This window comes from Phyllobates terribilis, unplaced genomic scaffold (assembly GCF_046119375.1).
Source record: "Phyllobates terribilis strain yellow unplaced genomic scaffold, ASM4611937v1 Scaffold_11__3_contigs__length_659146591, whole genome shotgun sequence".
Taxonomy (NCBI): domain Eukaryota; kingdom Metazoa; phylum Chordata; class Amphibia; order Anura; family Dendrobatidae; genus Phyllobates; species Phyllobates terribilis.
This window is the reverse complement of record NW_027362771.1, coordinates 575,519,121-575,545,939: the sequence shown is the minus strand read 5'-3', so window position 1 is coordinate 575,545,939 and position 26,819 is coordinate 575,519,121. Positions and strand designations below refer to the sequence as shown.

General features: G+C 45.4%; 4 non-coding genes across 4 annotated transcripts; all 4 read left to right on the top strand.

Annotated features, from left to right (window-relative positions):
- The first annotated feature begins 577 nt into the window (after window positions 1-577).
- LOC141168441 (U4 spliceosomal RNA) lies at window positions 578-717 on the top strand. Its single transcript, XR_012252177.1, has one exon. It is a non-coding gene; the product is annotated as a U4 spliceosomal RNA (small nuclear RNA).
- Window positions 718-15,773: 15,056 nt separating this feature from the next.
- On the top strand, window positions 15,774-15,846 carry TRNAK-UUU (transfer RNA lysine (anticodon UUU)). The gene has a single exon. It is a non-coding gene; the product is annotated as a tRNA-Lys (tRNA).
- A 787-nt stretch (window positions 15,847-16,633) lies between these two features.
- Window positions 16,634-16,773, top strand: LOC141168433 (U4 spliceosomal RNA). The gene has a single exon (XR_012252170.1). It is a non-coding gene; the product is annotated as a U4 spliceosomal RNA (small nuclear RNA).
- An 8,866-nt stretch (window positions 16,774-25,639) lies between these two features.
- LOC141168055 (U4 spliceosomal RNA) lies at window positions 25,640-25,779 on the top strand. Its single transcript, XR_012251810.1, has one exon. It is a non-coding gene; the product is annotated as a U4 spliceosomal RNA (small nuclear RNA).
- Window positions 25,780-26,819: the final 1,040 nt, after the last annotated feature.

Sequence of the window (26,819 nt, the reverse complement as noted above, 5' to 3'; positions counted from 1 at the left end):
CAGCAGGAAGTCCCTACTTCAATGTTCAGCTCTTTCTCACTTCCCCAGTTATAATTAATCCCATATGTTCAATGTGAGGGTGATATGTCCCATGTCTGGAGATATCTTTATGGATTTTACAATTTCTCTCTAAGACATCTGTTGCATTATCTCCCTCCACTACCTAGAAATAAAACTACTATTTTTCTGGGCCCATAAACCTTAGATCTATTGAAATACGCAATTATTTAACACCAAATAGTGTAAAATGTAAAGAAACAGTAACAAAAAAATAATAAAATAGAATTTTTGGTTCCTGCATATAAAAAGCGACTGTAACATCATACGTACCCTGAAAAGGTACCGTTAAAAGCTCCTACAGCTCGGCACAAATAATAACGAAATGTGGCCCCACACAGCAACATCGCTGGAAAAATGTTCTCCATCCTCCCTGCTACCAATTCTTCTTAAGGGAGGGGTTTATTAGCATATCCACTCCCAGAATCCTTTGCTCCCACAGCCCCCTAATGACTTTGTCTCTCCTCAGTGTAGACAGAGCCCCAGATCCGGAGGCCGCAGCTCCTCACAGATGGCCTCCAGCTTTGCGCAGTGGCAGTATCATAGCCCATGAGGTTTATCTGAGGTGTGATTATTGCTAGTTGAAAACTTTTCCCAATACCCCGCCATGAGGGCTCGTAATACAGTCAGCATGGCAATTTTTAACAGTCTCCCAGGAGACTGAGTAGTTGGTTAATATTAAAAGAAGTGTTTATGGGAGATTATTACGTGTATACAGTTGTATTGGAGCCGTATGTTACATGTGTCGGGCTGAGAATTATAAGTGACATTTCATTTCCCTGAGGACAAGAGAATCAGCAAAGAAACGTGCGGGATCAATTACAGGATTACTATCTAGTCAGCTGCTTCCCTGGAGATTTCTCCATATGGAGTCATGTTTTAGTTGTTTTTGTTATTATGTGTTCATGGTATGGCGGTAATAAAGTCATTGTTTGGTGTTTCTATATTTTCATGGTTTGGCGGTATTCAAAAACTGTTTGCTGTTATATTATGTTCATGGTATAGCGATATTCAGTCACTATGTGATACTATTATGTGTCTATGATACAGTGCTATTCATTCACTATTATTAGTTGTTATCATTATAAGTCCCTGATGGTGTCCTGTAATGGGGGCTCCTCAGGGGAGATGAATGTATATAAAGGGAATAGATTATGAAGCATTTGCTCCATGTGCTGCACAGCACTCTTGTCAGCACTCTGTCAGCATTCTGTCAGCACTCTGTCAGCACTCTATCAGCACTCTTGTCAGCACTCTTGTCAGCACTCTCAGCACTCTGTCAGCACTCTTGTCAGCATTCTGTCAGCATTCTGTCAGCACTCTGTCAGCACACTTGTCAGCACTCTGTCAGCATTCTGTCAGCACTCTGTCAGCACTCGGTCAGCACTCTTGTCAGCATTCTGTCAGCACTCTGTCAGCACTCTTGTCAGCACTCTTTCAGCACTCTTGTCAGCACTCTGTCAGCACTCTTGTCAGCATTCTGTCAGCACTCTGTCAGCATTCTGTCAGCACTCTTGTCAGCACTCTGTCAGCATTCTGTCAGCACTCTTGTCAGCATTCTGTCAGCACTCTTGTCAGCATTCTGTCAGCACTCTGTCAGCACTCTTGTCAGCACTCTGTCAGCGCTGTCAGCACTCTGTCAGCACTCTTGTCAGCACTCTGTCAGCACTCTGTCAGCACTCTGTCAGCGCTGTCAGCACTCTGTCAGCACTCTGTCAGCACTCTTGTCAGCACTCTGTCAGCACTCTGTCAGCACTCTTGTCAGCACTCTGTCAGCACTATTGTCAGCACTCTGTCAGCACTCGTCAGCACTCTGTCAGCACTATTGTCAGCACTCTGTCAGCACTCTGTCAGCACTCTTGTCAGCACTCTGTCAGCACTCTGTCAGCAATCTGTCAGCACTCTTGTCAGCACTCTGTCAGCACTATTGTCAGCACTATTGTCAGCACTCTGCCACATAAAGGGGCTGTGATACTGTTACATAATCTATTGCCTTTATATACATTCTTCTCCCCTGAGGAGTCTCCCTTTACAGGTTGATGAAATGCGTATGGAGGGTTTGTACAAGGACATTATTAGAGGGATAGGTCGCACTCGGGTACTGTCCTTGTCAGGACGGGGAGATATTGCATTGGGCACGACAGGGAACGTAGCTTTACCTGTCTGACTTTATTTCCCTTTTCTCCCTCCTGTGTGATGTTTTTGCTGATTGAAAACTTCTAATGGTAAGATCCAACTATTTTATAATTGAGGACAAGTTCACTTTGTCACTTTAATATCTGTATATGTCATTGTGAGATATTGGTACCCATATTTTAATCTTGAATATTAAAAGTGAGATTTTATTTACGAAATCTGATCCGGCTTACCCCTACTTAAATTCATTGGATTCTTGTACCCCTAGTGGGCTTTGCTAACCTGATAGCATCCTCCCACCACCACCAATTAATTAACCCTCCGTCAGGGGCATCTGATCTGACAGGCGCAGCTCACTCAGTTTCATTTCTCTATTTTCAGTGGTTTGTCTGGGAAACACCCTCCTCCCAGTACCTTCCTAACTTTAAAGGCTGTGTGAAACCTGAGAAGCCTCTTGTGCTGCAGAGCTTCAGGAGATCAGATATCAGCCCCTGAATGCGTCACACCTTTGACGGTTAGTATTTGCTGTTTTTATTCATCCCAATTGTTTTTTTAGCTTGTTTTATGAATAGCTAGTGCTAAATTTGTGGATTTGTCATAGAAGGTTTTGTTAGAAATAAGAGTGTGCTTCTCAGGCACATGGCGCCCTAACACATATTCTCTCTCTTGCTTCAGCTTTTCTTCTGAAATGGCGAGGAGAATATTTGACTTGTCAAATGCCCTTCATGTTGAGCAAGTGCAAAATATACTGCTTGATGATGATGAGACAGACCCCTTACAGCTAGAAGATTTAGGGGAAGAAAGTGACATTGATTCAGAAGATGATGTGGAAGAATGTCCAGATGTGTCTGATACAGATCAAGATGGAGAGAGTGCGGAGGATGCTCAAGACATAGAAACAAATTATTTGGGCAAAGATAAAACAACAAAATGGATAAAAAAGCCACCCCCTAAACGTTCTCACACACGCTCGCATAACATTTTGAGCCACCTTCCAGGTGTCATAGGAACTGCAAGGAATGGAATGCTAAAAATGAAATGGAATGCTGGAACTGTTTATTCCCTGATGACATTCTGGTCACAATTGTGACATATACAAATCAGTACATGGACACCATAAGGGACAGTTTCATTAGAAAGCGAGATGTCAACCCTATTGATGTAATTGAACTGAGGGCGTTTATTGGTTTGCTATATCTTGCAGGCGCCTATAGGGCAAACCGACAGAGTTTGGAGGAGCTCTGGGGTAGAGATGGGGACGGCATTGAGAAATTTTCCTTGGTAATGAATAGAAAGAGATTCAAAATTATAATGCGGTGTCCTCGTTTTGACGACAGAAGTACCAGAACTGAGTGAAAAAAATATGACCGGCTTGCTGTGATTCGTGAGATATTTGAAAAATTTGTCCAAACCTGTCAAAAAAGCTATTGTCTAGGTCAAAATGTCACTATTGATGAAATGCTCCCGGGATTTCGTGGTAGATGTGGCTTTCGGCAATATATCCCATCTAAACCAAACAAATATGGGCTAAAAATTTTTTCCCTTGCTGACTCCAGGATTACTTCTACCTACAATATGGAAGTTTATGCGGGGAAACAGCCAGCAGGTCCATATTGTGTAAGCAACACACCGAGTGAGGTGGGAAAGCGAATGGCTGAGCCTTTGTATGGTTCGGGGAGGAATATAACTGCAGATAACTGGTTTACTGATGTGGGTTTGATTGATTTTTTGAAATCCAAAAATATATCATATGTGGGTACTGTGCGAAAAAATAAAACACAATTGCCGCCACAGTTTATCAATGTGAAAGGGAGAGAACAATACCACAGTATGTTTGGATTTAGTGATGGGAAAGTTTTAGTGTCCTATGTCCCACGCAAGAACTAAAATGTTATTCTTGTATCCTCTCTTCATGATGATGATGATGTGATCGATCCTCGGTCTGAAGCACAAAATAAGCCGGAAATGATAACGTTTTACAACGAAACCAAGGGTGGTGTAGACCCTGCAGATCAGATGTGTGCTACTCTCAGCGTGTGTAGAAATGCCAGGCGCTGGCCAATGGTAATTTTTTTCACTATGCTAAATGTGGCAGGAATAAATTCTCTCGTTATTTACATAGGAAACCAGCTGGGATCACAGCGTAGAAGACTCTATCTAAATCACTGGCTCATGAACTGGTCATTGCAGAGCTTCGCAGAAGAAGTGTGAAAACAATTGGAATACCCTCTAGCATGCAAATGCGGCTGAGAAAATTTCGCACAGAACATGAACGCGAAGATTCACCAGCTCCCCCACCAGGGCCGGCGTCAGCACCCGGCGCACCCGGGCAAATGCCGGGGCCCTGAGCAGGCAGAGGGGCCCACTGGCGGTCGCGCACCCCTCTGGGCTATGGGCGGAGGAGAGCGGTGTCAGCGCCCGCCCTTCTCCGCCGCTTGCTCAGGGCCCCGGCAGGCGGATACTTACCTCTCCCCGTGCCTCCGCAGATCCGCTGTCTTCCTGCTCTGCGCTCCCTGTGACGACTCAGGTCAGAGGGCGCGGTGACGTATTTTCACCGCGCCCTCCCCTGAGCCGTCACAGGGAACGCTGAGCGGGAAGACACCGACAACTCTGGAGTTCGGAGCCGAGCGGCGGGCAGCGGGCAGCAGGTAGCAGGTAGCAGGTGAGGAGAAGGGAGGTGAGTATTTGATTTTTTTTTTTTAATGTATGGAGGCATGGGGCATTATAAAGAGAAGGGGGGGGCATCCTGCATGGGGCATTATAAAGAGAAGGGGGGGGCATCCTGCATGGGGCATTATATAGAGGGGGGGGACAGCCTGCATGGGGCATTATAAAGAGAAGGGGGGGGCATCCTGCATGGGGCATTATAAAGGGGGGGGGCATCCTGCATGGGGCATTATATAGAGGGGGGGGACAGCCTGCATGGGGCATTATAAAGAGAAGGGGGGGGCATCCTGCATGGGGCATTATAAAGGGGGGGGGACATCCTGCATGGGGCATTATAAAGGGGGGGGGCAGCCTGCATAGTGCATTATGTGGGGGGGAACAGCCTGCATGGAGCATTATAAGGGGAGGCAGCCTGTATGGGGCATTATGTGGGGGTAACAGCCTGCATGGAGCATTAAAAGGGGGGGGCCTGTATGGGGCATTATGTGGGGGTAACAGCCTGCATGGAGCATTAAAAGGGGGGGGGGCTGTATGGGGCATTATGTGGGGGGTAACAGCCTGCATGGAGCATTATAAGGGGGGGACAGCCTGTATGGGGCATTATGTGGGGGGTAACAGCCTGCATGCAGCATTATATGGGGGCCAGTATCCTGTATGGAGAGTTATAAGGGGACCGGTATCCTGTATGGAGCGTTATAAGGGGACCGGTATCCTGTATGGAGCGTTATATGGGGGCCAGTATCCTGTATGGAGTTTTATAAGGTGACCAGTATCCTGTATGGAGCGTTATATGGGGGCCAGTATCCTGTATGGAGCTTTATAAGGGGACCAGTATCCTGTATGGAGCGTTATATGGGGGCCAGTATTCCGTATGGAGCCTTATATGGGGGCCAGTATTCCATATGGAGCCTTATATGGAGGCCAGTATTCCGTATGGAGCCTTATATGGGGGCCAGTATTCCGTATGAAGCGTTATATGGGGGCCAGTATTCCGTATGGAGCCTTATATGGGGGCCAGTATTCCGTATGAAGCGTTATATGGGGGCCAGTATTCCATATGGAACCTTATATGGGGGCTAGTATTCTGTGTGGAGCGTTATATGGGGGCCAGTATCCTGTATGGAGCGTTATATGGGGGCCAGTATTCTGTGTGGAGCGTTATATGGGGGCCAGTATCCTGTATAAAGCGATATATGGGGGCCAGTATTCCGTATGGAGCCTTATATGGGGGCCAGTATTCTGTATGAAGCGTTATATGGGGGCCAGTATTCCGTATGGAGCCTTATGGGGGCCAGTATTCCGTATGGAGCCTTATATGGGGGCCAGTATTCTGTGTGGAGCGATTCACCGGTTTCTGAGCTATTGTGGAATTTACAATAGATATCACTCATGTAATGTAAGAAGTGAAATCTTTGCATTGTACTATATATATATATATATATATATATATATATATATATATATATATTCTCCGCTGTATCTCTGCATCATGAATCGTGGTATGTGTTAAAGGGGCCCACTGAGACTCTTTCGCCCGGGGCCCAGAAAAACCTGGAGCCGGCCCTGTCCCCCACCACCCAAAAGACAGAGATGCAACACCTGCACAGGACTCAGGAGACTCTCAAATTATGCATGGAAAAATTGCAAAAATTCTATTTGCCTGTCTCATGCAGAAATGATCTGCAAATCATGCTCATTGCTCTGCAAGTGTACTTTTACAGGTGAACCGCTAACATCTGATAGTAACTGATTTTGAGTACAGTACTATTTCAGCAACCTTATAATTTATTTTGCTTATCTAAATTTTATGTTTACTAATAGTTTTTGAAGAAAACTGTCGGGTTTGTTTTGCAAGTAGCAAAATGTGTGCACTTTGAAACATATTACTTTTCTGGTTAGTAAACATTTTTTTTTCCACCTGATTATGTGGATTCTCATTTATTACATTCCTATTAAGGTAACTGATCACTTTTAGAGCATTGAAATTTAAAAAAAAGGAAAATATAGCCAATTTTCTAGCCTGTGCCCCTAAACTCGTTATGAAACATATTGCCCCTGACGGAGGGTTAAAAGTCCCTTATGGCATTCTCCACTCAACCCCTCCAATCAGGGGTGGATTAAGAGTAGCAAGGGCCCCGGGCAGATTAGAAGGCACGGCCCCCCCGCCCACCTGATTTATCACGTGACATGTCACATGATCCCCTGTGATAGATCATGTGATAGTTCACGGGAAATTAATTTGGCACAATATTAATTGTGCTGCCTCATCTGAGAGCAGAACAATATAGGGGCAGATACCCTGATTCCAGCGATGTGTCACTTTTTCAGCTGCTTGTTGTCATTTTGAGAAAATCACCGTTTTATCTGCTGCAGATCTAGCAGCTCTCTGAATGCTGCGCTCTGTATAGCCCCGCCCACACCACTGATTGGCAGCTTTCTGCCCATGCTCAGTGTACACAGAAATCTACTGATCAGTGATGGGGGTGGGGTCCTACAGAACTTACTAGTCATCTAGTGATAATTACCTTCTGACAAATCAATGATTTTATCAAAACAACACTAAGCAGCCCAGTAAGTGACACATTACTGGAATCAGTGCCTCTAACCCTACATTATGCTGCTCTCAGATTAGGTGGCAAAAACCTGATGACAGATTCCCTTTAAAGGAGCTGTAAACACAAAAAAAGTTTGTATTAAGAAAATATAAGCCATTTGTGAAATTAACTTTTTTTCATTGTTAATTCACATTAGACTGTATCTTCAACACTTTTGTCAGCAGGTCTTATTACAGACTCTGAATAGGGCAGCTCTCTCCCTCTCCCTCAGCAGAAAGTCACAGCATGGTTAAAAAACGGGATCTTTTATGATTTTCTCATAATAAATAAATAAATAAAAAAGGACATGCAAGTCCTCCAAACTATTTTCCGTTTCTCTATAGGGGAGGTCCTAAATCTTTCTTGTTCTTTAGTTGATCACATGTCAAAAAGGCAAAGCATTTACTATGAACTCGCTTAAAAAAATATACACTTGGAGAGTAATATCATCATCTGCATGTAAATATTCCTTGACTCTAAGGGCTCGCTCACACTGTCGTATAACATGGCCGAATGCTATGTGATGTTTTATCGGATAGGAAGAAGGGAAGAAGAGTGGTGGTGGTGGGAGACTCACTACTGAGAGGAACAGAAGCAGCTATCTGCAGACCGGACATAACCGCAAGAGAAGTATGCTGCCTCCCAGGGGCGAAGATCAAGGATGTTACCGATAGGATACCGAAGCTCACCAGGTCCAAGGATGTCCACCCATTTCTTCTGATACATGTTGGCACGAATGACACGGCAAAGAAGGACCTACCGACAATCTGCAAGGACTTTGAAGCATTGGGGAAGAAAGTAAAAGAACTGGATGCGCAGGTAGTTTTCTATCCTTCCAGCAGACGGGCATGGCGTCAGGAGATGGAACAGGATCCTTGATGTGAACAACTGGCTGAGACGATGGTGCAGACAACAAGGATTTGGATTCCTGGACCACGGTGTGAATTACCTCTATGACGGACTCCTTGCCAGAGACGGACTACACCTCAACAAACCCGGGAAACACACATTCGCCAGGAGACTCGCAACACTCATCAGGAGGGCGTTAAACTAGAAGAGGGGATGGGAAGAAAAACGCCGGACACGAACATGCAACCAGAGAACATACTAATGAAAGATATGAAGTGCGACAAAGAAGGTCCAAGACAAGATACTTGGAAGGGAGGTAAGAAAATTTCTAATACAATCCACAGGGAGAAGATTGGAACAAAACAAAATCGTGTAAACTGCGTGCTAGCAAATGCCAGAAGCCTGACAAACAAGATGGATGAACTGGAAGCAGAAATATCTACAGGTAACTATGACATAGTGGGAATAACCGAGACATGGTTAGATGAAAGCTATGACTGGGCAGTTAACTTACAGGGTTACCGTCTGTTTAGAAGGGATCGAAGAAGTCGGAAAGGGGGTGGAGTCTGTCTATATGTAAAGACGCGTCTAAAGCCTACAATACGGGAGGATGTATGGGAGGGACATGAGGAGGTCGAGTCCTTATGGGTGGAGATACATGGGGCAAAAAACAATAATAAAATTATCATAGGAGTCTGTTATAGACCACCAAATATATAGGAGAAGCCACGGAAAGTCTATTAATGAGACAAATAGACGAAGTAGCAAAAAATAACGAGGTGATTATTATGGGGGACTTCAACTACCCCGATATAGACTGGGAAACCGAAAGCTGTAGATCTCAGAAAGGAAACAGGTTTCTGTCAATTATCAAAGACAATTATTTGTCACAACTTGTGCAGGAACCAACTAGAGGGACGGCCCTTTTAGACTTAATATTAACTAACAGGCCAGACAGAATAACTGAGGTGCAGGTCGGGGGGCACCTGGGAAATAGTGACCACAACATTATACAATTCCACATGTGCTTCAGTAGGGTGCCCAGCAAGGGAGTCACAAAAACACTGAACTTCAGGAGGGCAAAGTTTGATCAGCTAAGAGATGCCCTTCACCTTATAGACTGGGATAGTATCTTCAGTAATAGGAGCATGGATAGAAAATGGGAAATTTTCAAAACAGTCCTACATAGTCACTGTAGAAGGTACATACCTTATGGGAATAAAAGGGCTAGGAATAGGAGGAAACCAATGTGGCTAAATAAGGAAGTCAAGAGGGCAATGAAAAACAAAAAAAGGGCTTTCGGTAAACTTAAACAAGAAGGCAGCGAGGAAGCGTTAATATCTTATAGGGAAAAAAACAAAATCTGTAAGAAACAAATAAGAATAGCAAAAGAGGAGACAGAGAGACTAATTGCCAAAGAAAGTAAAACGAATCCCAAACTGTTCTTTAACTATATAAACAGTAAAAGGATTAAAACTGATGGAGTTGGCCCATTGAAAAATAACCTGGGTAAAATCATAGAGGGCGATGAGGGTAAAGCAAACCTACTCAATAGCTTCTTCTCCACTGTTTTCACAAAAGAAAACAATTTATCGGAGGAAATGCAAAGTGATAAAGTAAACCCTCCGCTAAATATCACCCACCTAACCCAGGAGGGAGTTCAGAAACGCCTAAATAATATCAAAATAGACAAGTCACCAGGCCCAGATGGCATACACCCCCGGGTACTAAAAGAATTAAGTAATGTGATAGACAGACCACTGTATCTTATATTCAAGCACTCTTTATGGACAGGGACTGTCCCACTAGACTGGCGCCAAGCAAATGTGGTACCAATATTCAAAAAGGGGTCTAAAAGTGACCCTGGGAACTATAGACCAGTCAGCTTAACATCTGTTGTGGGTAAATTGTTTGAAGGATTTCTTAGAGATGCTATTGTAGAATATCTTAATGATAATAACTGTCTAACTCCATATCAACATGGATTCATGAGGGATCGCTCCTGCCAAACAAACCTGATCGCCTTCTACGAGGAGGTGAGCTCACAGCTGGACCGGGGAGAGTCAGTGGATGTTGTATACCTTGACTTCTCCAAAGCGTTTGATACCGTGCCACACAAAAGGTTGGTATATAAAATGAGAATGCTTGGTCTGGGGGATAATGTGTGCAAGTGGGTAAATAGCTGGCTGAGTGATAGAAAGCAGAGGGTGGTTATCAATGGAGTAAGCTCAGGGTGTGTCAGGGTTACTAGCGGGGTGCCTCAAGGGTCTGTCTTGGGCCCTATATTATTTAATATATTTATTAATGATCTAGTGGAAGGGTTGCATAGTAAAATAGCAATATTTGCAGATGATACTAAACTTTGTAAAGTAGTTAATACAGATGAGGATAGGGCACAGCTACAGGAGGATTTAGATAAATTGGGGAGTTGGGCCAAAAAATGGCAAATGGGGTTCAATGCCGATAAATGTAAGGTCATGCACATGGGAAAGAAAAACAGCAGTCACCCATACATATTAAATGGGAAACCGTTGGGGAAATCTGACATGGAGAAGGACCTGGGCGTCTTGGTTAATAGCAAATTAAATTGGAGTGCCCAGTGTCAGGCAGCAGCTGCGAAGGCAAATAGAGTCATGGCATGCATCAGAAGAGGAATAGGGGCATATGATGAGAACATTGTTCTTCCTCTGTATAAAGTGCTGGTAAGGCCGCACTTAGAATATTGTGCACAGTTCTGGGCTCCGGTGCTCAGGAAAGACATATTGGAGCTAGAGAGGGTACAAAGGAGGGCGACTAAGGTAATAAAGGGAATGGAGGGACTAGAATACCCAGAGAGGTTGTCAAAATTAGGCCTATTTACATTGGAAAAGAGAAGGCTTAGGGGAGACCTCATAAACATGTATAAATACATCAGGGGGCAGTACAGAGATCTCTCCCATGACCTGTTTATACCAAGGATGGTGACAAAGACGAGGGGGCACACTATGCGTCTGGAGGAAAGGAGGTTCCTGCACCAGCATAGAAGGGGATTCTTTACGGTCAGAGCCGTGAGACTCTGGAACTCTCTGGGAGAGGAAGTGGTGATGTCCAACTCACTTAATGAGTTCAAGAGAGGCCTGGACGCCTTTCTTGAGAACAATAAAATTACATCTTATGCTTAGTTAATTAATCCAGGGATTTAATCTGACTGCCAGATTGGTGTCGGGAAGTGAATTTTTCCTCAATGATGTAAATTGGCCTATACCGCATGGTTTTTTGTTGCCTTCCCCTGGATCAACGCTGCGGAATAGCTGCAGCGCACAAGAAATAGGCTGAACTGGATGGATGCTTGTCTTTTTTCGGCCTTATAAACTATGTAACTATGTAACTATGTAAGGACTCGGCCCTATGTTATACTATGGGACAGTGCAGATCTGCTATTATTGGCATGAGAAAATAATCTCATTCGATATTCGGACCATGTGCACCCATACAAGTCTATGGGCGCACGTAAAACATTGGACTGCACTCGGATGTCATCCAAGTGCAGTCCGATGAACACTCACAGAGACTATGGAGAAGATGGAGAAATTAAGTTATCCATATCTGTGCTGCGAGTGAATCGGATCACACTCAGTTGAAGCTCTGACAGAGTTTGAGTCGAGTGTCATTAGCATAATTGGCCCTATTCTCTTGCATGAGAGAATATATGGCTTAGTGAGTGGACCCTAAAACTGAATAGTAGTGACGGACAGGCGCCTCACAAGCGGGATCCATGTAGCTCTCAGATGTCATGTAGGTAGGGCTTCATTCCATGGGGTAGGGCTTAATTTCAAGGTATATAAAAAAATGGACTTCAAATAAAAATTAAATGAACACAAAAAGCACTAATTGAATTATTTTTTTCGTATTTATGTTTGCAGCCCCTTTAAAAACCCTTTGAGGACCAAGGCACATATATGTCCCATAGTTTTACACTGGAAAAAAATTTGATTGAATAAAATTTAAGGTCCTCGAAGGTTTAAGTAGGTCATAAATTCATATGAATACTTGCTCATACAATTGCACATGCCAAAAGATGAAGAAGAACAGAATCAAAAATATGACATTAAGTGGAGCACTTACAGGTATTCAAGGTGAAAGAGACCAGCAAAGGCATCGTCTCGAATGACAGTAAATGAGTTAGAATTCAGCAAGCTGAAAATGAAGACAGCAGGTTAGAAGCGAACCAGACTTTATGGTGCTCAGAATTAGTCAAGCAGAATTTATTGACTGCTCTTGCAAAGCACTGAGACTCCCGCTGTGTATAGATGGTGCCCTGTGGCCTCCCGCTGTGTATAGATGGCGCCGTGCGGCCTCCCGCTGTGTATAGATGGCACCGTATAGATGGCTATGTGCGGCCTCCTGCTGAGTATACGTGTATAGATGGCTACGTGCGGCCTCCTGCTGTGTATAGATGGTGCCGTGCGGCCTCCCGCTGTGTATAGATGGCTATGTGCGGCCTCCCGCTGTGTATAGATGGCGCCGTGCGGCCTCCTGCTGTGTATAGATGGCACCGTGCGGCCTCCCGCTGTGTATAGATGGCGCCGTGTGGCCTCCCGTTGTGTATAGATGGCACCGTATAGATGGCTACGTGCGGCCTCCTGCTGAGTATACGTGTATAGATGGCTACGTGCGGCCTCCTGCTGAGTATAGATGCCGCACGGCGTTCCCCCCAGAGACAGCAGGAGGCCGCACAGCGCCATCTATACTCAGCGGGAGGCCGCACGTAGCCATCTATACACAGCAGGAGGCCGCACGGCGACATCTATACTCAGCGGGGGGCTGCACGTAGCCATCTATACACAGCGGGGGGCGCACGTAGCCATCTATACACAGCGGGGGGCCGCACGGCAACGTCTATACACAGCGGGGGGCCGCACGGCACCGTCTATACACAGCGGGGGGCCGCACGTAGCCATCTATACACAGCGGGGGGCCGCACGTAGCCATCTATACACAGCGGGGGGCCGCACGGCGCCCCCCCAGAGACATCAGGAGGCCGCACGGCACCAACTATACACAGCAGGAGGCCGCATGCAGTCATGCACACACACAAACATATACAGACACGCATAAACACATTTGAAACACAAAAATACATACATACAAACAGACATCACATAATGACATCTGCCCACACACACACACAAACACACACACAGACAGACATCACACACACACACACCTGCCCACACACACATCTGTGTGTGTGTATGTATAGTGTGTGTGTATGTATGTATAGTGTGTGTGTGTGTGTGTGGTGTGTGTGTGTGTATAATTTGTGTGTGTGTATTTTTTTTTAAGTTAAAAACAAGTAAAATGCATGTGGCATCAATATCAAGACTCCAGATATAAGGGCCTATTCACACTGAATTTTGCAATGCATTCATCTCCTCTTTCCAGGCTTCTATCTAAATCCCTGAAAAATGGCATTCAGATGGGCCTTGACATAGCCATTGATTTGAACAAAGGCAAACCGAGGCTAAAGTCTGAATCTTTAGGCTCCATTTGCTCTGCTTTCAGATGTCTAATTTCAGACAGCACAATCCTGAATTTCAGGGATTCAGTTGTAAGCCTTGTGTAAAGACCTGAATGCAGCGCTGGATGTAGTGTGAATAGGTCCTTACATCCTACACCACCTCAGGGTATTGTTGTTATGGAGTATTGCCCCTGGGTGGCCGCAGTTATGACCACCACCAGGGCTCGTGGTCACCCACCCTAGCTTTGGTATTCTGGGGAGCTGGTATAATGAATATCTGAGAAGAGCCCTAGAGAAGCAAGAACATTGGACAACCAAGAGGTGGTGGCCTCAAGTCAGGTGTAGTGTTCAACAGGGCAAGACTTTCTAACCTGCCCACACACACACACACACACACACACACACACACACACACACACACATCAGCCCACACACACCTGCCCACACACACACCTGCCCACACAGACACACACACACACCTGCCCACACAGACACACACACCTGCCCACACACACACCTGCCCATACACACACACACACACACATCTGCCTACACACACACCTGCCCCCACACACACACACATCTGCCCACACACACACACACATCTGCCTACACACACACCTGCCCCCACACAGACACACACACCTGCCCACACACCTACACACCTGCCCACACAGACACACACACACACACCTGCCCACACAGACACACACACACACACACCTACACACCTGCCCACACACACACACACACCTGCCCACACACACACACACCTGCCCACACACACACCTGCCCACACACACACACACCAGCCCACACACACACCAGCCCACACACACACACACCTGCCCACACACACACCTGCCCACACACACACACCTGCCCACACACACACACACCTGCCCACACACACACACACACCTGCCCACACACACACACACACCTGCCCACACAGACACACACACACACACCTGCCCACACACACACACACCTGCCCACACAGACACACCTGCCCCCCGCACACACACCTGCCCACGCACACATCTGCCCACACACACATCTGCCCACACACACACACTCACCATCCCCCGGCTCCATTCCTCCTGCCTGCTCTCTCTCCTCTCCGGTGGTAAGTAGCAGTACAGGCCGGGCGCACACTGTGTGACGTCACAGCTAGGAGACACGGCCGCGCACAGAGCCGTGTCTCCTAGCAGTGACGCGGCCGGGCCAGCACAGGAAAGTTAACTGCTGCAGTGCTGGCCCGGCCGATGAAGAAGTAGCGGCGGTCGCTGCTGGGGGAGAGGTCCGGGGCCCCCCCTCCCGCCACTGCTACCGGTATGTGCCGCGGCAGCCCGCACATATAATGAGGGCAATCCGGCATTAGACACCCCGCCCGGAGCCGCGGGCCCCCTGCAGGCTCGGTGCCCTGGGCGGTCGCCCGGATTGCCCTCATTATAATCCGCCTATGCCTCCAATTCATCATAAGTCCCTGATAACAGACTCCCTGACGGCAATTCATTGAAAAGTCCCTGTATAGTGTTCTCTTCCACCCCTAGTTCATAATATGTCCTTGATAGCGTCCTCCTCCTGTTAGTGTCTTCCCCCACAACCCAATTCATAATAAGTCCCTTATAGCCTCCTTCCCCACCCTCTGGTTTACTATAAGCCTCTGTATAGCATCCTCCCCAATCACCCAATTAATTATAAATCCTTGATATCATCCTCCCCTACCCCCAGTTCATTATAAGTCCCTGATGACGTCCTCCCTCCAATTCAATCGTTACGTCTTATGGGATCATCTCTGCATTGCTGGACAGGTCTGGAATACAGAAGAGACGGTTCCCTTCCAGGACGTAGAAACCAATGGACAGAACGTATAGTGGTGAGTGGTGATAGTCTGTAACCCGAAAGGAGGAGCAGACGGCCGATAATACAGGAGAAAGTCATTGTGTCAATGATCATGTACCGAAGCTTGGATAGCTCAGTCGGTAGAGCATCAGACTTTTAATCTGAGGGTCCAGGGTTCAAGTCCCTGTTTGGGCGGAAGCTTTTAATAAAGATGAAACCAATAAACACTATTTCTAAAGGATATAATAGACCTAGGGAAGGACAAATGATGGCGACTGTTCAGGAAAATATCACGGTTATTGTTCTTTAATTTCATTTAGTTTTGGGTGGTGACCTTGTTCTCGTTCGCTGCTCTCTTGACGCCAACAACAGGCGATCACTGATAATGTAATGTACTAGAACATAAGTGAGGGCTCGTTACATATTCCACGTAGTAGGAACTTGTGGACAGTCAGTATAGAGGAACTATGTGGCGGTATTCAGTCCCTATTTGCTGTTATTATGTGTTCCTGGTAAGACGGCAATGAGTCACTATTTAATATTATAATGTGCTCATGGTATGGCGGTATACAGTCTTTATTTGGTGTTATTATGCGGTCCTGGTATGGCGGTATTTAATCACTATTTGTTATTATATGGTCACAGCATGACAGTATTGCCTCTCAGCTGCTCTAGCGCCATCATCAGGAAGTCCCTGGTAATGCAATCCTCTAACACATAAGTGAAGGTTCCCCCAGGACGCAGGAGCAGACAGTCTGTATAGCAGGAGGTGGTGACACTATGGTCAGATGGAGGATAAACCCTCTCCCCTCCCCCAGCCTGGGGGGCTTTTCTTTCTTCCATTACAGACTTAGGGGAGGGGTGTTATTAGCATATCCACTCCCAGAATCCTTTGCTCCCACAGCCCCCTAATGACTTTGTCTCTCCTCAGTGTAGACAGAGCCCCAGATCCGGAGGCCGCAGCTCCTCACAGATGGCCTCCAGCTTTGCGCAGTGGCAGTATCATAGCCCATGAGGTTTATCTGAGGCGTGATTATTGCTAGTTGAAAACTTTTCCCAATACTCCTCCATGAGGGCTCGTAATACAGTCAGCATGGCAATTTTTGACAGTCTCCCAGGAGACTGAGTAGGTGGTTAATAGTAGAAAAAGAGTTATTCCTGTTTTACTAGAGTAATTCTATATACAGTTGTAATGGACTTGAATGTGTAGGGCTGAAAATTATATGTAAAGTTGTACTTCCATAAGGCTAAGGGCGTACATAGAAATCATAGGGCCCCACAGAAGAAGTTATAATTGCCAACCCCCCCCCCCAAAAAAAAGTAATAATAGTCGGGGGTGCAGAAGAGCAGATCTCACAACCTTCCAGCCTTTACTTAGCAATTTTCCTACTGGTGAAGTCCCAGATTCCTCTCTCATTGTCCCCATAAAGTATGATGCCAGCAAAAGTTCCCCCCAAACACAGTATGATACCCCCATGGTGAATTCCTCCACATTAGCCTCCACATGCGCAGTATAATGACCCTACTGTACCCCACTTCAACTCCCAAGGCAACATATGGTGACCCTAACACAGTATGATCCCCCAAGTGTGACCCCCACACAGCCCTACATACAGTTTAATGGCCCGCACTAGCCCTCCAAACAGTAAGATGGCCCCCACACAAACCTTCACACTGTATAATTGCTTGCATACAGTATAATGGACCCCCACATAGCCTTCCATATAGTATAATGCGTCCCCCATAACTCTCCATATAGTATAATGCATTCCCCATGATCCTCCATAAAATATAGTGCACTCCCCATGGTCCTCCATACAATATAATGCACCCCCATGGTCCTACATACAAATTAATGCACCCCCATGGTCCTCCATACAGCCATACAGAATAATGTACCCCCATGGTCCTCCATACAGTATAATGATCCCCAGGGCCGGCTCCAGGTTTTCGTGGGCCCTGCTCGAAAGCGTCTCAGTGGGCCCCTTTAACACATACCACGATTCATGATGCACAGATGAGGTAGAGGAATGTAGATATAATACAATGCAAAGATGTCACTCACTTCTTACATTACATGACTGATATCTATTGTAAATTCTACAATATCTCAGAAACAGGCGAACCCTTGCAGCGCACAGTGCAGACCGGACAATATAGTCCTCCATACAGTACTATGAGCCCCATATAGTCCTCAATATAGTATTATGAGCCCCATATAGTCCTCCATACAGTAGTATGAGACCCATATAATGCTCCATACAGTATTATGAGCCCCATATAATGCTCCATGCAGAAAAATGGCCCCATATGATGCTCCATGAAGAATACTGGGCCCCATATAATGCGCCATGCAGAATGGGCCCCATATAATGCTCCATGCTGTATGGGCCCCATATAATGCTCCATGCAGGCTGGGCCTCATCTAATGCTCCATGCAGGCTGGGCCCCCCTACAATGCTCCATGCCGGCTGGGCCCCCTTACAATGCTCCATGCCCCTATTAAATGAAAAAAATAAAATACTCACCTCACCTCATCTCTCCTGCTGCTGCTGCAGCTACTCTACTCCGGACTCCTCAGCGTTGCATTCTTCCTGCTCTCTGCGCTGTGACTGCTCAGGAGAGGGCGCGCTGGAAAGACGTCATCTCGCCATCTGACCTGAGACATCACAGTCAGGAGAAGCGGAAGATACAGGATCTGTGGAGGAGTCCTGAGGAGATAATTAGCATATTCCCACTGCATTTTGGGGTAAGTGAAGAGTCTCCGCGAGCTCAAAGAACACTGGATTTTGGCTGTTGGAGCTGAAAAGAGGACATCGGTAAACCAGGGGAAGAGTCCTGAGGAGATAATTTACGTATTCCCACTGCATTTTGGGGTAAGTGAAGAGTCTCCGTGAGCTCAAAGAACACTGGCTTTTGGCTGTTGGAGCTGGAAAGAGGACATCAGTAAACCAGGGGAAGAGTCCTGAGGAGATAATTAGCATATTCCCACTGCATTTTGGGGTAAGTGAAGAGTCTCCGCGAGCTCAAAGAACACTGGATTTTGGCTGTTGGAGCTGAAAAGAGGACATCGGTAAACCAGGGGAAGAGTCCTGAGGAGATAATTTGCATATTCCCTCTGCATTTTGGGGTAAGTGAAGAGTCTCCGCGAGCTCAAAGAACACTGGATTTTGGCTGTTGGAGCTGGAAAGAGTACATCGGTAAACCAGGGGAAGAGTCCTGAGGAGATAATTTACGTATTCCCACTGCATTTTGGGGTAAGTGAAGAGTCTCCGTGAGCTCAAAGAACACTGGCTTTTGGCTGTTGGAGCTGGAAAGAGGACATCAGTAAACCAGGGGAAGAGTCCTGAGGAGATAATTTGCATATTCCCTCTGCATTTTGGGGTAAGTGAAGAGTCTCCGCGAGCTCAAAGAACACTGGATTTTGGCTGTTGGAGCTGAAAAGAGGACATCGGTAAACCAGGGGAAGAGTCCTGAGGAGATAATTTGCATATTCCCTCTGCATTTTGGGGTAAGTGAAGAGTCTCCGCGAGCTCAAAGAACACTGGATTTTGGCTGTTGGAGCTGGAAAGAGGACATCGGTAAACCAGGGGAAGAGTCCTGAGGAGATAATTTGCATATTCCCACTGCATTTTGGGGTAAGTGAAGAGTCTCCGCGAGCTCAAAGAACACTGGATTTTGGTTGTTGGAGCTGAAAAGAGGACATCGGTAAACCGTGCGCATTTTGAAGCTTTTTTTTAAGCTTTTTTCACTGTTTTCAGAACATTAACAATAAGAACATGGAAGAGTCCAGGAGCCATTTGGTGAGCTGCATATCCTGCTACATGTTCACAGACTTGCCAGTGGAAAAGCCAAACTTCACGTGCCAGAAATGCAAGCTTGTGTCCCTGTTGGAGGAAAAGTTGCGAAATCTAGAAGAGAGGTTAACTACCTTGAAAATCATTAAGGAAGGTGAAGAGTTCTTAGAGCAGAATTATCTCTTCATGATTCAGAAAGAGAAGAAATTCGAACTGCACCTGACGAAACAGAGGAATGGAAGCATGTGACCCACAGAAGCAGGAGGATCGAGAGGCAGTCAGCACCCATACTGCTCAGGAACCAGTACCAGGCTCTCACGCAGGAGAACCATGAAGAAATACAGCAAAATAAGACTTTGCCAGCAATGAATAACCTTGTAAGCCCTCAGAATCCTCCTGGATGGAGAAAGAAGAATGTTGTGAAGAAAAAACGGAGAGTGGTGGTCATGGGGGATTCCCTGTTAAGAGGAACAGAGGCCGCTATCTGCAGACCGGACATAACCTCAAGAGAAATGTGCTGTCTTCCAGGAGCAAAAATTAAAGATGTGTCTGACAGGATATCAAGACTCTTCAGACCTACAGATCACTACCCATTCCTGCTAATACATGTGGGGACAAATGACACCGCAAGAAAGGACCTGGAAACCATCTGCAGTGACTTTGAAGACTTAGGCAAGAAAGTGAAAGAATTGGGAGCACAGGTGGTCTTCTCATCCATCCTCCCAGTGGATGGCCATGGAACAATGAGGTGGAATAAGATTCTACAGGTGAACAACTGGCTACATCGATGGTGCCGTCAACAAGGATTTGGATTTCTGGATCACGGAATGAATTACCTATACGATGGACTACTTGCTAGAGATGGGGTGCACCTTACGAAGACTGGAAAACATGTATTTGGAAGTCGCCTTGCTACACTCATCAGGAGAGCTTTAAACTAGAACAATGTGGGAAGGGAAGCAAAAGGCCAGAAAAAGCCATACAGCTGACAAATACTATTGAGATCTCTGCTACTGGAAGTGGAAAGGAAGAACAAAGACAAAATAATTTAAATAATAAAAATATGGGAGGAACAGAAACCAATCACAAACTAAAATGTTTTTATACAAATGCACAAAGCATGGGCAACAAACAAGGAGAATTGGAACTACTAATGCAGGAAAAGAAATATGATGTCATTGGAATCACTGAAACTTGGTGGGACGATACATATGATTGGAATAAAAGGCTAAAAGGATACAACTTATTTGCAAGAAACAGACTTGATAAACGAGGAGGAGGTGTCGCATTGTATGTTAGAAAAGCGTATATCTGCACAGAGATTGAAGCTTCAGAGACTGGGAGTTCTGTGGAAACTGTTTGGGTAAGAATACAAGGAGAGAACAACGGAAAGGACACCATTGTAGGCATTTACTACAGGCCACCTGGGCAAGCTGAAGATATGGATGAACTCTTTATGTATCAAATGACCAAGTTCTCAAAAAAATATGACGTAGTGGTCATGGGAGATTTCAACTATCCAGACATTTGTTGGGAATCCCTCTCAAGTAAAACTAACAGGTCAAGCAAATTCTTATCCTCTCTTGCTGAGAACTTTATCTTCCAAAAGGTAGGGGAGAAAACAAGGGGATCTGCTACTTTGGATCTAATCCTTATAAACAGGGAGGAAATGGTTGAGGGGGTAAAGGTGGCTGGGACCCTAGGAGGCAGCGATCATGCTATTATAGAATTTTGGATAACTAGAGGAGGAAGACATGTGAAGACTCAAACTTCAAGGTTAGATTTTAGAAAGGCAGATTTTAAGAGACTCAGAAAGAGAATAGGAGGGATCCAATGGCTGGATGTCCTTAAGGACAAAAATGTCCAGGAAGGATGGGAAATTTTTAAAAATGAGATTCTCAAAGCACAATCGTTAACAATCCCGAAAAGTAGGAAGAATGGGAAGCATTTAAGGAAACCAGGATGGATGAACACAGAACTTAAACACATGCTAAAAAGAAAGAAAGAAATGTTTATTAAATGGAAAGAGGGAGGCATATCTAAAGAAGATTATAATGCAGTCTGCAGATCCTGCAGGGCACGTATCAGGTTAGCTAAAGCTGACAATGAATTAAGGCTTGCAAGAGATGTCAAAAGCAATAAAAAAGGATTTTGGGGGTATGTCAAAAGTAAAAGAAAAGTCAAAGATGCTATAGGATTTTTACAGGATGAAAATGGAGAAATGGTAAGAGAGGATGTTGAGAAGGCCAAACTTTTAAATTCCTGTTTTGCATCTGTTTTCTCTCAGAAAGAAAATGTAACATCAACTGATCTTCACTGTCCTTTTAAAGGAATAGAAGAATCCAAGTTATCTGTAAACAGAAAGATTGTGAGGGAATATTTAGCTAACATAAATGAGTTCAAGTCTCCAGGTCCAGATGAATTACACCCCAGAGTACTGAAGGAGATCGTAGAAGAAATTTTAGAACCACTCTCCATAATCTTTGAAAATTCTTGGAGAACAGGAGAAGTCCCAGAAGACTGGAGAAGAGCAAATGTTGTTCCTATCTTCAAAAAGGGGAAGAAGGTGGACCCAGGGAACTATAGGCCGGTGAGTCTGACTTCTATACCAGGAAAGATCTTTGAACAAATTATTAAACAACATGTATGTAAGTACCTGGATAAGAATGAAGTGATTAACCAGAGTCAGCATGGGTTTGTAACTAACAAGTCATGTCAGACTAACTTAATTTCCTTCTATGACAGAATCACTGACTGGGTGGATCAGGGAAATGCTGTAGATATAGTATATCTTGACTTCAGCAAAGCATTTGACAAAGTATCTCACACCATCCTTATTGAAAAAATGACCAAGTATGCAATGGACCAGGCAACTGTTAGGTGGATTCATAACTGGCTTAGTGATCAGACTCAAAGGGTGGTTGTAAATGGCTTCACATCCAGCTGGATGAATGTCTCAAGTGGGGTACCACAGGGCTCCGTCCTGGGACCTGTATTGTTCAACATCTTTATCAATGATTTAGATGAAGGAATTGAGGGTAAACTGATTAAATTTGCTGATGACACAAAGCTAGGAGGGATAGCTAATACTAGAGAAGAGAGAGAGAGGATTCAAAAAGACCTAAATAAACTGGAGCAGTGGGCAGCAACCAACAGAATGGTTTTTAACAGGGAAAAATGCAAAGTACTACATCTGGGAAATAAAAATGAAAAAAGCATATACAGAATGGGAGGAATAGAGCTAAGCAACAGTATATGTGAAAAAGACTTAGGTATACTAATAGATCATAGACTGAACATGAGTCAACAGTGTGATGCAGCAGCCAAAAAGGCAAATACAATTCTGGGATGTATTAACAGAAGCATACAGTCTAGATCACGTGAAGTCATTATCGGTCTTTACTCCTCTTTGGTCAGACCTCATCTGGAATACTGTGCACAGTTTTGGGCACCACATTTTAAAAAAGACATAGACAAACTGGAGCAAGTTCAGAGAAGAGCGACCAGAATGGTGACTGGTCTGCAAACCATGTCCTATGAGGAACGGTTGCAGGATTTGGGAATGTTTAGCTTGCAAAAAAGAAGACTGAGAGGAGACTTAATAGCTGTCTACAAATATGTCAAGGGCTGTCACATTGTAGAAGGATCATCTTTATTCTCATTTGCACAAGGAAAGACTAGAAGCAATGGGATGAAACTAAATGGGAGGAGACACAGATTAGATATTAGAAAAAACTTTTTGACAGTTAGGGTGATTAATGAGTGGAACAGGCTGCCACGAGAGGTGGTGAGTTCCCCTTCAATGGACGTCTTCAAACAGAGGCTGGACAGACATCTGTCTGAGATGATTTAGTGAATCCTGCTTTGAGCAGGGGGTTGGACCAGATGACCCAAGAGGTCCCTTCCAACTCTACCATTCTATGATTCTAAGTATTGTGCCGGGGTCCTGAGCAAGCGGGTGGGGGGAGGGCAGTCGCAGGTGCTGGCATCAGACTCCCCCGCCCACAGGCCTCATAGCGCCGGGGTGCCTGATGGCGAGTGGCCCCCGCACTTGCATGAGTGCGCCAGGCCTGATGCACCCCTATGGTCTTCCATACAGTGTAATGCACCCCCATGGTCCTCCACACAATATAATGCACCCACCGTGCTCCTCCAAACAGTATAATGCACCCCCATGGTCCTTCCCACAATATAATGCGCCCCACATGGTCCTCCATGCAGTAGTATGCACCCCCATGGTTCTCCATACAGTAGTATGCACCCCCATGGTTCTCCATACAGTAGTATATACCCCCATGATCCTCCATACAGTAGTATGCATCCCCATGATCTTCCATACAGTATTATGCACTCCCATGATCCTCCATACAGTAGTATGCACCCCCATGGTTCTCCATACAGTAGTATGAACTCCCATGGTCCTCCATACAGTAGTATGCACAACCATGATCCTCCATACAGTAAAATGCACCCTCATGATCCTCCATGCAGTAGTATGTACCCCCTTGATTCTCCATACAGTAGTATGCACGGCCATGATCCTCCATACAATATAATGCACCCCCATTATCCTCCATACAGCAGTATGCACCCCAATCGTCCTCCATACAGTAGAATGCACCCCCATGATCCTACATACAGTAGTATGCGCCATCATGTTACTCCATACGGTACTATGCACCCGCATGATCCTCCATACAGTATAATGCACCCCCATGGTCCTACATACAGCATAATGCACTCCTCATACTGTATTATGGCCAACGGTCACTGATTTAAAAAAAAAATACAGTACTCACCTCTCCTGGTTCCACCTGATGCTCCGGTCTCCGCAGCGTGCGGTGTGAAGCGCCGGACATCTCGGAGCAGCGGGCACCCTGTAATGACGTCATCGTGCCCGATGCTCTGACACGTCAGACACCGAGCAGGAATAATGGGAGTGGAAATGTCTGCTGACGCTCCCTCCACCATCATCATTGCTTGCACTAGGCCCCCCCTCCGGCCATCAGCAAGTCAGTAGACGCTTCCACCCCCATTATTCTGTGTGGGCGGGCAGTACTGGTGCTAACGGGCAGAGACGGGGCACAGTGCGGTGAGGGCCTGCTGCAGTGATGGGCCGTTGCGGCCCCACGGCTCAAGGGGCCCCATAGCAGTGGTGTGGCCTGCCGCCATTGGCGGTACGCCAGTGCCTAAGGCCAAAAGATTAAGCAAAGAAATATGGAGAATCAATTACAGAATTAATATCTCGTCAGCTGCTTCCCTGGAGATTGCTCCAAATAGAGTCATGTTATGGTTTTGGGGTGCTATTATATGGTCATGTTATGGCGGTGTTACAGTCACTATTTGCTTTTGTGTGTTCATAGTATTGTGGTATTATTCAGTCACTATTTGGTATTATTGGGTGTTTATAGTACAGTCACTATTTTTTAGTTTTTTTTCATTATAAGCTTCTGGTAACAGCCTCCCCGACCCCCAATTCATCATAAGTCCCTGTTTAGTGTTCTCTTCCACCCCTATTTCATAACATGTCATTGATAGCGTCCCCTCCCACCCCCAGTTCATTATGAGACCCTCTTAGTATCTTTCCCCATATCAGAATTTTCCTAATTTCTGCATAAATTTGACCTAAAACGACATCAGCTTTTCACAAGTGGATGAAGAACCAAATTAAATGAGTCCAAAATATTAAACTTTTACACTTTTTTTTAAAGAAAATAATCCAATCTCACATGTCTGTGAGTGACAAAAGTATGTGAACCTTTAAGGTTAGCAGATAATTTGAAGGTAGGATCGATAGGGAGGGTTTATATATGGCGGTATTTAATCACTATTTGTTATTATATGGTCACAGCATGACAATATTGCTTCTCAGCTGCTCTTCTTGCGCCATCATCAGGAAGTTCCTGGTAATGCAATCCTCTAACACATAAGTGAAGGTTCCCCCAGGACACAGGAGCAGACAGTCTGTATAGCAGGAGGTGGTGACACTATGATCAGATGAAGGATGAACCCTCTCCCCTCCCCCAGCCTGGGGGGCTTTTCTTTCTTCCATTACAGACTTAGGAGAGGGGTGTTATTAGCATATCCACTCCCAGAATCTTTTGCTCCCACAGACCCCTAATGACTTTGTCTCTCCTCAGTGTAGACAGAGCCCCAGATCCGGAGGCCGCAGCTCCTCACAGATGGCCTCCAGCTTTGCGCAGTGGCAGTATCATAGCCCATGAGGTTTATCCGAGGCGTGATTATTGCTAGTTGAAAACTTTTCCCAATACCCCGCCATGAGGGCTCGTAATACAGTCAGCATGGCAATTTTTGACAGTCTCCCAGGAGACTGAGTAGGTGGTTAATAGTAGAACAAGTGTTATTCCTGTTTAACTGGAGTAATTCTATATACAGTTGTATTGGAGCTGTATGTTGTATTTTTTCGGTTGAGAATTATATGTAAAGTTGTTCTTCCATAAGGCTAAGGGCGTACATAGAAATCATGGGGCCCCACAGAACAAGTTATAATTGCCACCCCCCAAAAAAAGTAATAATTGTCGGGGGTGCAGAAGAGCAGATCTCACAACCTTCCAGCTTTTACTTAGCAATTTCCCTCCTGGTGAAGTCCCAGATTCCTCTTCCATTGTCCCCATAAAGTATGATGCCAACAAAAGTGCCCCCCAAACACAGTATGATACCCCCATGGTGAATTCCTCCACATTAGCCTCCACATGCGCAGTAAAATGACCCTATTGTACCCCACTTCAACTCCCAAGGCAACATATGGTGACCCTAACACAGTATGATCCCCCAAGTGTGACCCCCACACAGCCCTACATACAGTATAATGGCCCCACACTTCTCCCCACTGTATAATGGCCCGCACTAGCCCTCCAAACAGTAAGATGGCCCCCACACAAACCTTCACACTGTATAATTGCTTGCATACAGTATAATGGACCCCCACATAGCCTTCCATATAGTATAATGCGTCCTCCATAACTCTCCATATAGTATAATGCATTACCCATGATCCTCCATAAAATATAGTGCACTCCCCATGGTCCTCCATACAATATAATGCACCCCCATGGTCCTACATACAAATTAATGCACCCCCATGGTCCTCCATACAGCCATACAGAATAATGTACCCCCATGGTCCTCCGTACAGTATAATGATCCCCAGGGCCGGCTCGAAAGCGTCTCAGTGGGCCCCTTTAACACATACCACGATTCATGATGCACAGATGAGGTAGAGGAATGTAGATATAATACAATGCAAAGATTTCACTCAATTCTTACATTACATGACTGATATCTATTGTAAATTCTACAATATCTCAGAAACCAACGAATGCTTGCAGCGTACAGTGCAGACCGGACAGT